The sequence below is a fragment of the Lolium rigidum genome, chromosome 2, assembly GCF_022539505.1.
Source record: "Lolium rigidum isolate FL_2022 chromosome 2, APGP_CSIRO_Lrig_0.1, whole genome shotgun sequence".
NCBI lineage: Eukaryota > Viridiplantae > Streptophyta > Magnoliopsida > Poales > Poaceae > Lolium > Lolium rigidum.
The window spans coordinates 99,204,910-99,217,490 of NC_061509.1; the positions used below are offsets into that span (position 1 = coordinate 99,204,910).

The window sequence follows — 12,581 nt, forward strand, 5'->3', positions numbered from 1 at the left end:
AAGCTCTAAGTATTTCTTCATTAATGGGTGCAAAGTATATGATGCAAGAGCTTAAACATGAGCACAACAATTGCCAAGTATCAAATTATCCAAGACATTATAGCAATTTACTACATGTATCATTTTCTAATTCCAACCATATAACAATTTAACGAAGAAGAAACTTCACCATGAATACTATGAGTAGAGCCTAAGGACATATTTTATCCATATGCAACAGCGGAGCGTGTCTCTCTCCCATAAAGTGAATGCTAGGATCCATTTTATTCAAACAAAACAAAAAACAAAAACAAACCGACGCTCCAAACAAAGTGCATAAGATGTGACGGAATAAAAATATAGTTTCAGGGGAGGAACACTGATAATGTTGTCGATGAAGAAGGGGATGCCTTGGGCATCCCCAAGCTTAGACGCTTGAGTCTTCTTATAATATGCGGGGGTGAACCACCGGGGCATCCCCAAGCTTAGAGCTTTCACTCTCCTTGATCATATTGCATCATACTCCTCTCTTGATCCTTGAAAACTTCCTCCACACCAAACTCGAAACAACTCATTAGAGGGTTAGTGCATAATAAAAATTCACATGTTCAGAGGTGACACAATCATTCTTAACACTTCTGGACATTGCATAAAGCTACTGGACATTAGTGGATCAAAGAAATTGTAACATCCCAAAAACTATGCATTTCAAATTCATGCATTGCATCATATCAGCATGTTAAAGTTTCAGTTTTAGAAAATGTTTTACTTGTATCTTGCATAAAAGTTTTATACTGCTAGTATTGCTCCTTGTTGATTAATCTATATGCATACTATTTTTATCCTAGTGCCTTACTGGATTGGAGCTGTGCTCATTATGTCCAGATATTGTACTGGAAGTATTTACAAATTTTCGAAATTATTAATTACGTCAGTTTTATAACCTGTAGCTAAAACAGTAATAAGAACCAGAAAAGAGAAAAGAATAAAGAAAAAGAAAAGAGAACTGACCGGCCAGGGCAAACCGGCCAGGGCAAAAGACACAGCCAAGCCAAACGGCTCAGCTGGTCGTCCGCACGAGAGCGTCCAGCAGCAGCAACCCACGACGCACAGCATCCTATCTTCTCTTATATTTCCTTTATTTTAATTCCCTGACCGTGGGTCCCGCAGAGCATCTTCAACCTCCAGCCAGATATCCAGCCCCTGTACGTGAACGATACGGAGAAGTAAACCCCGAAAATCTCAACGATTTCGTTGCGTTTTCCACGGATTCTTCGACCTATAAATACCCCCAAACCTCCTCTATCTTCTTTCCCTAAAATTCCTAAATTTTGCGCCGCCAGGCTGCGCAAATTTCTCGCCGGAGTTCACGCCGGAGATCGTCACAGCCGCTGCCGTTGCCTTCGATTGCAGCCAGTACTCGTCGCCCCGAGCCTGTGTTTCCATCCCAATATCTCCGCCTTGATTTTAGCACGTCTCTCTGATTTTAATTCCTCGGCGCAGAGCCCCGGAGCAAGCCCACGAGGTCGCCGGAGTTCCATCACCGTTCGCCTCACTCGGCCGCCCTTCGTCGACGCGCGAGAACGAACCAGAAGCCTCGGAGCACACTGCCGTAATTGCTAACTCCCGAGGAACATTATCAAAGACGCCCGCCCGCAACCAGAGTCTCCCAGTCGGTACTGTAAGTCGCCGGCAACTAGTTGAAACTTCATGTTATAGTTTAGACCAAATCAAAGCAATCACGTTGCAGGCTGTTACATCCATATCTGATGATCCGTGTTAGCCTAAACTAAAACCGCGCAGCGCAGACTCGATCGATCACGCATATGTGCTAGCTGATCTAAAACTTTGAAAATTCTTAACAAATAATCTATAGCTCCGTTTTAGATGATTTCTTTTGCATTGAGTTCGTAATTGAATTCCCTGCAACTTTCGTGTAGAAAGTTTCTCCATCCAAGAAACTTTTCCTGACAGCTTTTCGGATAAAATTATTAATAAACCGCGAAATGTTTAATCTTGTAAAATTCATTATTAAAGTTTCGTAACTCGGTTTTGAACAAATAATATATCATTGGATTCAGAAAAATGAGAAGAATATTTTGGTACTGTTAGTTTGTACTGTTACGAAACTTGCGAATTTTGCAATTTAAAATTGTGTATATAGTATTTTTAGTGTATTTTAAATTCTGTAAACTATTTTAATATGAATCCAACGCCAAATTACAGATCCCTAAATTTCCTATCCACCAGTATGCCTGCAAGAGATATTGGAAACTATTTTATACATATATATTTTGTTCATGGTTAAATGGCTATTTGAAATCTTTATTGCATAAAGTAATTGTTTATAAAATGTTTGATATCAAATTTCTTTCCAGGGCATGCATGCATAATTTCATTATGTGTTTTACCTGTTTGTGTGGTTTGGTGTTTGATTGTGAATTGTTTTGCTTGCGTTAGATTGCTCGGATTGCAACGAGTGTGATTGCGACGACTGTCTGAACACCGACCAAGGCAAGTGTCACACACCGTTCTGTCCTATTATTTCTCTATGCACTTGGTAGTTATTTTCAGTAGCTATGTATGTGTAGGACTTGTTTTTAAATATATATTGCTATGCAAAAACCTATCTAGGTTAGCCATATGTTTCATGACATAATTCTTGTCGCCATCGTATTGTAGAATGCTTAGCCCCTGCTATTTTAGATGCGTGGATTGGGAATCACGATGTGAATTGTTTCGTTGGAAATATTGTTTTGATGTAATAAAATAACCTAAGATAATGAATCATCTGGGTGGAAGTGGTTTGCTTGGTTTATGTTGAGTGGTTACACCGGAGCCATGTCTATGGCGGTCGCGTGTATCACACTTGTGGTTGGCCACCCAGAAACGAAGAGATTTGACAGGTTTCTGTTTTAGTAGCTTCCGAGTACAACCACATGTCATATGGGCTCTTGTCTTGACTAATTAAGTTATAGGACCATGGCCGGTCGTGTATCGGCGAGGTAGTGGATTGTAGGTTGGGTATGATCCGAAGCGTGGTTCATGGTTCTATTTCCCAAAGGTCTCGTCTTAGCCTTCACCCGACCATTTGAGCAAATTGAGCATCATGGTAAAAGGGGCTGGCTAGGTCATGTGGGCAAAGTGTACATCCTCTCGAGAGTGTCAAACTAAGTACTTAGCCGTGTCCCCGGTTATGGGCAATATGAGCAACTAGAGTCTGGAACTGTTTGGATTATCTCATCATTCCAATTTCTTAAATAAAACTTGATGGGTAACATGGGTTGACTTTGTGATGATAGTTAGTGAGTTTTGAAGAAAATAAAATTGTTTCCAAAGTAGGAGAAATAAAGATTGCTTTTACGCAAATGTGCCTAAACTCCACCTGCCAAATATGCACGTAGTTAGGCGCCATTTATATATCCACCAAAAGTGACATTTGCCAATACAATTCCAAATGTATTGACCCTGCGTGGCTGCAACGTTTTATGTTGCGAGGTTACTCCGAGGACGAGTAAGGTATCGGTATTAGGTCGCGAGCTTCCACTCAACATGGTCGCCTCGTGGCGTGATGGAGCTCTTTGAATTTATTTGTTTTCCGCTTTGAACTCTGTTATTTTGGAGCTAGCCATGGGCTATGCAAGTTGTAATAAATATATTATGGATCATACGTTGTAATAAGTGACGCATTTGCTATTACGTTTATTCATCGAACTGTGTGTGCTAGCGAGTCGATCCAGGGACTAGCACATTATGCACAGAGATTCAATTCTTACCGGGTTGAATCGCTTCAGATGGTATCAGAGCATTGTGTTGACTGTAGGTTCGTGACCTTAGAAAATAGAGTAGATTAGGAAGACCATAGGAATTAAAAACCTATTTAATCCTGTCTTTTACTTCTTGCACTTTCGTTCTTGTAAGCTCTTATCATTACATCTTCTCACACTTTCCTTGTTTGAAATTGTAGATGGCAGCATATACCCACATCGTGACCGCTGACCGCAATGGCCATGAGAAGCTTTTCAACACACACCTAGCTCGAGCCGCGAGCAGCGTGGGTCTCCATACTATGCCGTACTGTAGAGGGAGGCAGCTGGAAAGCGGAAGCTGGGAGATTGAGACTGTCATCCGTGGGCGTGCCATAGCACCGTACACGGAGGATATCATCTTTGTGAAGGAGTATCCCAGCTGGAATAGAGGAACGGACATGGCAATGCAGGAGGCCTTGTCTCGTCTTTGCCACACCTATCTTGAGGACTTCCCAGCTGGATCGTCTTTCCGCTACTTGGAAGGCGTAACCATGAAGGACACCCAGTGAGGACCAATGGGGATAGATCCCAGATGTTGTTGGTCCATGCTCAGCTTGAGGACATGGAGTGCCACCTTCATGATGTTCAAGAGTTGTTGAGGATGGAGACTGAGGAGAATGGCTATGCAACCATGGTTATAAATCAGCTCAACGGGGAGGTTAATGATCTACACCATGCCGCCAATATCCGGGAGAACACCGTCAACGCAAAGGATGCTCAGATCGCCGAGAAGGATGCTCAGATCGCCGAGAAGGACGCGCAAATTGCTGCACTCCAAGCGCAACTGAACCCACCTCCGCCACCGCCGCCATCTGATGATGAAGATGATGACGATGATGATGATGACGACGATGATGATGGAGGTCAAGGAGGTGCAAACGCAGAAGATGAAGGTGAAGAGGAGGACCCTGAGGAGGTGGTCTACCTTATTTCTGATGATGAGGAAGACCCTCCGGAGGAGGACACACCACCAGCCATGAACACTCGCTCGAAGAAGCGGCGCAAGTTCATGAGGGCCTCGGTCTACGCCAACCTCTTCAAAGTTTAACTAGGATTTGCCCATCATTAGTTCTTCGTTAGGAAATCGATATTCGTGATAGCTAGGATATTGACCATATCGTCTTGTGGTATAGCCAAAGTATTGCTTAGGATTTGTTATTCTTGAATCTTTGAATTGTTAGGAATTTTCGTGAGGTTTATAAATCAGTATTAAATTCGTTTTTACCAAAAGTTGTTGTCTGTGCGAGCTACAGTTTTCTGCTGATACTGTTTACTGCGCGATTTTTCATAAATTCCTGGAGCGTCAGAAAAATCTGAAAATTTTTTGTAAAAATGCGGAATTTCCTGTAGTACGTGCACAAAAATTGGCGTTCGATTCCGACCTGTTTTGGATGCCCAGATAATTCCGTTTCTACAGTAGACGAAATCTGGACAGAATCTGTCATGTTTTTCAACGGTGCTTGTTTGTTTGGTTATGACAATTGCTATGATTGTTTGGTTCTGTGATGTTTGTGTATTAGTATGGGTAGTGTTTTCTTTAGTTTCTATCTATCTAAAACTCATCTATGCTGACCCAAACAGATGCCGCCTCGACGTGCACGCACTGGCAACAACAACAACAACAACGACACTGGCAACAACAATAATGATATGCAACAGATGTTGGCAGCACAGACACAGTTGATGCAAGTAATGACTCAGTTCATGGCGAACAACAATCAGAACCAGAACAATAATAATAACAACAATCCACCTCCACAAGTGGACATGCTCACAAGGTTTCTGAGGTTGAGGCCTGCTAAGTTCTCTAATGCACCTGAACCAATGATAGCACTTGATTGGCTGCGTTACGTGAGTAAAGATCTAGTAAGCTGTGGGATGTACTGATGAGGAGAAGGTGAGATTTGCTGCTCACTTGCTTGAAGGACCCGCAGCCTCTTGGTGGGACAATTTCCGGATAACCCATCCTATTGAAGGCATCACACGGGAGATGTTCCAGGAGGGTTTTCGCACAGCTCATGTTTCATCTGGAGTTATGAGCCTGAAGAGGAGAGAGTTCCGCAACTTGAGTCAGAGTTTCCGCACGGTGTCTGAATACATAGAGGAATTCAGCAATCTAGCACGCTATGCGCCAGAAGATGTGGATACTGATGCGAAGAGGAAGGAGAGATTCCTGGATGGCTTGAATGATGAGCTTGCTATTCAACTATCAGTGGTGCATGTTCCTGATTTCCAGACACTGATGGACAAGGCTAGAATCCTTGAGGGAAAGAAAAAGCAAGCTGAGAACCGCAAGAGGAAGAACAACAACTACAACTCGGGGTCACAACGAGAGAACACGCACATTCCATGATGGGAATGGCAATTCAGGTACCACGGGCATGGTAGCAATGGACATAACGACCATGGAGGAAATGGCCGCCACCATAATGGCCACAAGAGTCACAGACCACCACAACTGCGGGAGAGGGAATAGCCACAACCATGGAGGCAACAATGGCAAGAACAATAATAGCTTCGCCAGGAAAGATCTGAGCCTGGTGGAGTGCTTCAAGTGCCACAAGAAGGGGCACTATTCAAATGAGTGCCCGGAGAAGAAGAGGAAAATGCAAAGCCAAACCCATTCCAGAAGGGACATGTTAACCATGTCAATGTGGAGGAAGTTTATGAGGAACCAGACGCCGTTATTGGTACGTTTCTGCTCAATAATTTTTCAGCACTCGTACTGTTTGATACTGGTGCATCGCATTCTTTCATATCAAGGGTATTTGTGGATAGAAATAAGATACCCACTGAGAGCATTAGAACACCAATAAAAATTAGCTCACCTGGGGGAGAGATGATAGCAACCTTTGGGTGTCGCCGGTTAATCCTAGAGATTGGAGCACATAGTTTTCCCACTAGCCTAATTGTTTTGGAGTCACAAGGCCTAGATGTAATCCTAGGTATGGATTGGATGACTGAATATGAAGCTGTTATAGAATGTGCTAAGAGATCAATAATGCTTACAACCCCGGAGAAGAAACGCATCCGTTTCAAATCAACCTTTGAACTTAGAGGGACCAAGATTAATTCTCTTAAGGGGGTTAGCATAGAGGATGTTCTTATAGTGAGAGAGTATCCGGATGTGTTTCCAGAGGAATTGCCAGGAATGCCACCTGATAGAGATGTGGAGTTTCTCATCGAATTAATGCACGGAACTCGGACCTATAGCTAAGAGGCCGTATAAGATGGATGTAGAGGAATTAAAGGAACTTAAGAAACAGCTTAGGGAGCAACTGCAAAAGGGTTTTATCCGGCCTAGTTCATCATCTTGGGGAGCGCCTGCTTTATTTGTGGAGAAGAAGGATTCTACTAAGAGACTAGTTATGGATTTTCGCTCTCTCAATGAGGTGACAATTAAGAATAAGTACCCGCTGCCCAATATCAATGACTTGTTTGATCAATTGAAAGGAGCAAAGGTGTTCTCTAAGATCGATCTTCGATCGGGTTATTTCCAATTGAAGATTCGAGAGCAAGATATACCTAAGACTGCGTTCACTACTAGGTATGGTTTATATGAGTATACAGTTATGCCATTTGGACTAACAAATGCTCCAGCATATTTTATGACTATGATGAACAAGGTATTCATGGAGTACTTGGATAAATTCGTAGTGGTGTTCATTGATGATATATTGATATATTCCAAAGATGATGCTGAGCATGAGAAGCATTTGCGTTTGATCATGGAGAAGCTTAGGGAACACAAACTGTATGCCAAATTCAGCAAATGTGAGTTCTGGTTGAATAAAGTTGGATTTCTTGGACATATTATTTCAGCAGAAGGAGTCGCAGTGGATCCAAGTAAGGTATCATCCGTGACTGAATGGGAGACACCTAAAAATGTAGGGGATATCCGAAGTTTCTTAGGACTTGCAGGATATTATCGGAGATTCATAGAGAACTTTTCCAAAATGGCTAGACCAATGACTGAATTATTGAAGAAGGAGAAGAAGTTCATTTGGACCGACGCTTGTGAAGCCGGCTTTCGGGAATTGAAGCAACGCCTTGTAAGTGCACACTGTTACTGTGTTTGCTCGATATCCGAAGGATTTCCAAGTTTATTGTGATGCCTCTCGTCAAGGACTTGGTAGCGTATTGATGCAAGATGGGAGAGTAGTATCATATGCCTCACGCCAACTTAAGCATCATGAAAAGAATTATCCTACCCATGACTTAGAGCTAGCATCAGTCGTGCACGCACTCAAGGTGTGGAGACATTATCTGATGGGGAAGCATTGTGATGTGTACACCGACCATAAAAGCCTGAAGTATATATTCACTCAGAAGGAGCTGAATATGAGACAAAGGAGATGGTTGGAACTCATAAAGGATTATGATATGAATTTGCAATACCACCCAGGAAGAGCTAATGTGGTAGCTGATGCACTTAGCCGTAAGGTTTATGTGAATGGTATAACCTCAGGGGAGATACCTTTGGATTTGTGTGAACAATTCAAGGATCTCAGACTGGAAATAGTGCCACAGGGCTATTTGGCATCTATGGAAGTGATGTCCACTCTGCTAGACAGGATCAGAAAAGCTCAGAAAGAAGACAGTGAGATGGAGGAAATAAAAGGGAACATGAGCAAGGGTAAGGCGAAGGGTTTTCGCTTGGACGAACAAGGAACTCTATGGTTTGAGAAGCGTTTATGTGTGCCCAATGACCCTGAGATTAGGAAGCTGATACTCCAGGAAGCTCATGATTCTCCGTATTCTATTCATCCAGGTAATACTAAGATGTACATGGATTTGCGAGACAGATTTTGGTGGTCCAATATGAAGAGAGAAGTTGCAGAGTATATTGCCCTATGTGATGTGTGTAGTAGAGTAAAAGCTGAACATCAGAAACCAGCAGGATTGCTACAGCCGCTGCCTATACCCGATTGGAAGTGGGACAAAATTGGTATGGATTTCATCACAGGATTGCCCAAGACTAGATCGGGGTATGATTCAATTTGGGTAGTTGTTGATCGTTTGACCAAAGTAGCTCACTTCATACCAGTAAAGACCACATACACAAGCGCCAAATTAGCCAAGATTTATATGAGCAAGATTGTGTGCTCACATGGAGTTCCAAAGGGAATTGTTTCTGATAGAGGTACCCAATTCACTTCTCACTTTTGGCGCAAATTGCATGAATCACTTGGAACCAGATTGGAGTTTAGCACAGCTTTTCATCCGCAGACTGATGGACAAACAGAAAGAGTAAATCAGATTTTGGAGGATATGCTTAGAGCTTGCGCTCTAGATTATGGATCTAGTTGGGATGAGAATTTACCGTATGCGGAGTTTTCCTACAACAATAGCTATCAGTCTAGTATTGAGATGGCTCCATTTGAGGCATTGTATGGTAGGAAGTGCAGGACACCATTGTTATGGGATGGAGTTGGAGAGCGTAGTTTCTTTGGACCTGATGTGATCAAGGAAGCCGAGGAGAAAGTTAGACTCATTCGCGATAGGCTGAAGGTAGCTCAATCGAGACAGAAGAGTTATGCGGATTCCAAGCGTAGAGAGGTTATATATGAAGTGGGAGATAGAGCATACCTTAGAGTTTCACCGCTCCGTGGCATTAAGAGGTTTGGAATTAAAGGAAAGTTAGCACCGCGATTCATTGGACCTTATAAAATTCTATCACGCAAAGGAGAGGTTGCATATGAGCTAGAATTGCCAGATGCACTATCGGCCAGTTCATAATGTGTTTCATGTATCCCGCTTGAAGAAGTGTCATCCGGAGATGGCAGACACACCGTTGAGAGACACCATTCCATTGGATGAGGTTCAACTAGAAAGTGATCTTACATATGAGGAGAAGCTTCGTCAAGATTCTTGATACAGCGAGAGAGGTTTACTCGCACCAAGACGATCAGATTTTGCAAGGTTCAGTGGAATCATCATTCAGAGGAGGAAGCAACTTGGGAGAGAGAGGATGATCTTCGAGAAGACCACCCACACCTATTTGCTAGCCACTCCGAATCTCGAGGGCGAGATTCATCTTAAGGGGGTTAGGTTTGTAACATCCCAAAAACTATGCATTTCAAATTCATGCATTGCATCATATCAGCATGTTAAAGTTTCAGTTTTAGAAAATGTTTTACTTGTATCTTGCATAAAAGTTTTATACTGCTAGTATTGCTCCTTGTTGATTAATCTATATGCATACTATTTTTATCCTAGTGCCTTACTGGATTGGAGCTGTGCTCATTATGTCCAGATATTGTACTGGGAGTATTTACAAATTTTCGAAATTATTAATTACGTCAGTTTTATAACCTGTAGCTAAAACAGTAATAAGAACCAGAAAAGAGAAAAGAATAAAGAAAATGAAAAGAGAACTGACCGGCCAGGGCAAACCGGCCAGGGCAAAAGACACAGCCAAGCCAAACGGCTCAGCTGGTCGTCCGCACGAGAGCGTCCAGCAGCAGCAACCCACGACGCACAGCATCCTATCTTCTCTTATATTTCCTTTATTTTAATTCCCTGACCGTGGGTCCCGCAGAGCATCTTCAACCTCCAGCCAGATATCCAGCCCCTGTACGTGAACGATACGGAGAAGTAAACCCCGAAAATCTCAACGATTTCGTTGCGTTTTCCACGGATTCTTCGACCTATAAATACCCCCAAACCTCCTCTATCTTCTTTCCCTAAAATTCCTAAATTTTGCGCCGCCAGGCTGCGCAAATTTCTCGCCGGAGTTCACGCCGGAGATCGTCACAGCCGCTGCCGTTGCCTTCGATTGCAGCCAGTACTCGTCACCCCGAGCCTGTGTTTCCATCCCAATATCTCCGCCTTGATTTTAGCACGTCTCTCTGATTTTAATTCCTCGGCGCAGAGCCCCGGAGCAAGCCCACGAGGTCGCCGGAGTTCCATCACCGTTCGCCTCACTCGGCCGCCCTTCGTCGACGCGCGAGAACGAACCAGAAGCCTCGGAGCACACTGCCGTAATTGCTAACTCCCGAGGAACATTATCAAAGACGCCCGCCCGCAACCAGAGTCTCCCAGTCGGTACTGTAAGTCGCTGGCAACTAGTTGAAACTTCATGTTATAGTTTAGACCAAATCAAAGCAATCACGTTGCAGGCTGTTAGATCCATATCTGATGATCCGTGTTAGCCTAAACTAAAACCGCGCAGCGCAGACTCGATCGATCACGCATATGTGCTAGCTGATCTAAAACTTTGAAAATTCGTAACAAATAATCTATAGCTCCGTTTTAGATGATTTCTTTTGCATTGAGTTCGTAATTGAATTCCCTGCAACTTTCGTGTAGAAAGTTTCTCCATCCGAGAAACTTTTCCTGACAGCTTTTCGGATAAAATTATTAATAAACCGCGAAATGTTTAATCTTGTAAAATTCATTATTAAAGTTTCGTAACTCGGTTTTGAACAAATAATATATCGTTGGATTCAGAAAAATGAGAAGAATATTTTGGTACTGAGTTTGTACTGTTACGAAACTTGCGAATTTTGCAATTTAAAATTGTGTATATAGTATTTTTAGTGTATTTTAAATTCTGTAAACTATTTTAATATGAATCCAACGCCAAATTACAGATCCCTAAATTGCCTATCCACCAGTATGCCTGCAAGAGATATTGGAAACTATTTTATACATATATATTTTGTTCATGGTTAAATGGCTATTTGAAATCTTTATTGCATAAAGTAATTATTTATAAAATGTTTGATATCAAATTTCTTTCCAGGGCATGCATGCATAATTTCATTATGTGTTTTACCTGTTTGTGTGGTTTGGTGTTTGATTGTGAATTGTTTTGCTTGCATTAGATTGCTCGGATTGTAACGAGTGTGATTGCGACGACTGTCTGAACACCGACCAAGGCAAGTGTCACACACCGTTCTGTCCTATTATTTCTCTATGCACTTGGTAGTTATTTTCAGTAGCTATGTATGTGTAGGACTTGTTTTTAAATATATATTGCTATGCAAAAACCTATCTAGGTTAGCCATATGTTTCATGACATAATTCTTGTCGCCATCGTATTGTAGAATGCTTAGCCCTGCTATTTTAGATGCGTGGATTGGGAATCACGATGTGAATTGTTTCGTTGGAAATATTGTTTTGATGTAATAAAATAACCTAAGATAATAAATCATCTGGGTGGAAGTGGTTTGCTTGGTTTATGTTGAGTGGTTACACCGGAGCCATGTCTATGGCGGTCGCGTGTATCACACTTGTGGTTGGCCACCCAGAAACGAAGAGATTTGACAGGTTTCTGTTTTAGTAGCTTCCAAGTACAACCACATGTCATATGGGCTCTGTCTTGACTAATTAAGTTATAGGACCATGGCCAGTCGTGTATCAGCAGGTAGTGGATTGTAGGTTGGGTATGATCCGAAGCGTGGTTCATGGTTCTATTTCCCAAAGGTCTCGTCTTAGCCTTCACCCGACCATTTGAGCAAATTGAGCATCATGGTAAAAGGGGCTGGCTAGGTCATGTGGGCAAAGTGTACATCCTCTCGAGAGTGTCAAACTAAGTACTTAGCCGTGTCCCCGGTTATGGGCAATATGAGCAACTAGAGTCTGGAACTGTTTGGATTATCTCATCATTCCAATTTCTTAAATAAAACTTGATGGGTAACATGGGTTGACTTTGTGATGATAGTTAGTGAGTTTTGAAGAAAATAAAATTGTTTCCAAAGTAGGAGAAATAAAGATTGCTTTTCTGCAAATGTGCCTAAACTCCACCTGCCAAATATGCACGTAGTTAGGCGCCATTTATATATCCAC

The 12,581-nt window shown here is 42.3% G+C and overlaps 2 long non-coding RNA genes across 2 annotated transcripts; both read left to right on the plus strand.

The window, feature by feature from the left end:
• The first annotated feature begins 1,150 nt into the window (after positions 1–1,150).
• LOC124686979 lies at positions 1,151–2,494 on the plus strand. Its single transcript, XR_006998033.1, has 3 exons — positions 1,151–1,395; positions 1,483–1,660; positions 2,440–2,494. It is a non-coding gene; the product is annotated as an uncharacterized LOC124686979 (long non-coding RNA).
• A 7,836-nt stretch (positions 2,495–10,330) lies between these two features.
• LOC124686980 lies at positions 10,331–11,629 on the plus strand. Its single transcript, XR_006998034.1, has 3 exons — positions 10,331–10,575; positions 10,663–10,840; positions 11,618–11,629. It is a non-coding gene; the product is annotated as an uncharacterized LOC124686980 (long non-coding RNA).
• The last annotated feature ends 952 nt before the right edge of the window (positions 11,630–12,581 follow it).